This window comes from Peromyscus leucopus, chromosome 14 (genome assembly GCF_004664715.2).
Source record: "Peromyscus leucopus breed LL Stock chromosome 14, UCI_PerLeu_2.1, whole genome shotgun sequence".
Taxonomy (NCBI): domain Eukaryota; kingdom Metazoa; phylum Chordata; class Mammalia; order Rodentia; family Cricetidae; genus Peromyscus; species Peromyscus leucopus.
Window position 1 is genome coordinate 53,369,983 of NC_051075.1, and position 2,319 is coordinate 53,372,301.

At 48.4% G+C, this 2,319-nt stretch overlaps 1 pseudogene; it reads right to left on the reverse strand.

The window, feature by feature from the left end:
- Positions 1 to 275: 275 nt before the first annotated feature.
- LOC114698981 lies at positions 276 to 1,294 on the reverse strand (annotated as a pseudogene).
- Between the last annotated feature and the right edge of the window lie 1,025 nt (positions 1,295 to 2,319).

Below are 2,319 nucleotides of genomic sequence, written 5' to 3' on the forward strand. Positions count from 1 at the left end.
GCAGGGTCTCAAGTTGCTGGCTTTGAACTTGCTATGTATCCAACACTGGCTTTGAACTCCTCTGAGTTCTGGGATTTTTAAGGTATGTACTCCCACAATGGGTAATCTGATCTTTTTTGGGGGGAATGCAGTGAACTTTATTGATTGTATTCAAGAGAGTAGGGCTCCCCAAGCCCTTCCTGTTACTCTGGGGGTCTGGGATGGAACTGGGGGTGATGCTCAGTGTCAGGGGCTGCATTGGGACAGAAACTGCTCAGCAGCCACGGGTCTCTCTCTGTCCTTGCTGGGGTGGGTGGTCCAGGGTGGGCTTCTTACTCCCTGGAGGCCATGTAGACCATGAGGTCCACCACCCTGTTGCTGTAGCCAAATTAATTGTCGTACCAGGAAATGAGCTTCACAAAGTTGTCATTGAGAGCAATGCCAGCCCCAGCATCGAAGGTGGAAGAGTGGGGGTCACTGTTGAAGTCTCAGGGGACAACCTGGTCCTCGGTGTAGCTCAGGATGCCCTTGAGTGGGCCGATGCCTGCTTCACCACCTTCTTGATGTCATCATACTTGGAAACTTTCTCCAGGCAGATCTACAACGGACACACTGGGGGTAGGAACACCGAAAGCCATGCCCGTGAGCTGCCCGATGACCTTGCCCACAGCCTTGGCGGCACTGGTGGATACAGGGATGATGTTCTGGGCATCCCCACGGCCATCATGCCACAGCTTCCCAGAGGGGCCATCCACACAGTCTTCTGGGAGGCAGTGATGGCATGGACTGTGGTCATGAGTCCTCCCACAATGCCAAAGTTGTCATGGATGACCTTGGCCAGGGGACTAAGCAGTTGGTGGTACAGGAAGCATTGCTGACAATCTTGAGTGAATTGTTGTACTTCTCATGGTTGACACCCATCACAAACATGGGGGCGTCAGCAGAAGGGGCGGAGATGATGACCCTTTCGGCCCCACCCTTCCAGTGGGCCCCAACCTTCTCCATGGTGGTGAAGACACCAGCAGACTCCACAACATACTGGGCACCAGCCTCAGCCCACTTGATGTTGGCGGGATCTCGCTCCTGGAAGATGGTGATGGCCTTCCTGTTGATGACGAGCTTCCCGTTCTCAGCCTTGACTGTGCTGTTGAACATGCCATGGCTAGAGTCATACTGGAACATGGAGACCATGTAGTTGAGGTCAATGAAGGGGTCATGGATGGCAACAATGTCCACTTTGCCAGACTGGAAGGCAGCCCTGGTAACCAACCAGGTGTCCAATTTGGCTGAATCTACTCACCCTGACATTCACCATCATGTCTCAGGAATGAGCTGGCCCTGCATGAAAAGATGCAGCTGTCTCCGGAACAGGGAGGTGCAGAAACTGATTTTTTTTTTTTTAAAGACAGGGTCTTACTAGGTAGACTCAGCTGGCCCAGAATTTGCTATGTAGACCAGGCTGGCTCCAGCTCACAAAATCTGTTTGCCTCTGCTTCTGGAGTGCTGGGATTAAAGGTGTAAACTACCACGCCTTGCTATCCGGTCCTTTCCAGGATAGCCAAGGCTATATAGAGAGACCCTGTCTCAGAAAAAAAAAAGAAGAAAGAAAGAAAGAGAGAAGGAAAGAAGGAAAGAAAGAAAGAAAGAAAGAAAGAAAGAAAGAAAGAAAGAAAGAAAGAAAGAAGGAAAGAAAGAAAGAAAGAAAGAGAGCAACTTGGCTCTTTACAGTAAGGATATCTGCTGGCATGCTAACTGTTCTTTTGAATGTTCTATACCCATCATTTCAGAGAAACCTCACGGCTTGCCTTTGCTGGGAAATTATACCCATTTTACTGGTGGACAAATGAAGCCACTGTGAGGTTAAACAACATGCCTAAGGCCACAGAGTTAGTGAATGGCAAAGCCAAGATTTGAACGAAGGCAGTCTGACTTCAGATCCTAAATTAATAATCACCACTCTAGAATGCCTTTGCAGGAGCCAATACGAAAAACAAAACAAAACAAAACACAACAACAACAACAAAAACAAAAACAAAAAAACAGACAAAAAAAAAAAAAAAAAAAACTTTGGGGAGGCAGTATTGCACGCTTTTAATCCCAGCACTCGGAAGGCAGAGCCAGGCAGATCTCTGTGAGTTCAAGGCCAGCCTGGTCTATACAGCGAGATCCAGGACAGGCACCAAAACTACAAGGAGAAACCCTGTCTCAAAAAACAAACAAACTAACTAACTAACTAACTAACTAACTAACTAGCTGTTGGTATGCAAGGTGTGGGATCTCCCTCTCTGTGGCAGAGTGAGAGCAGCTGTGTGGAAATCCTATATGGACGTCAGCATGACG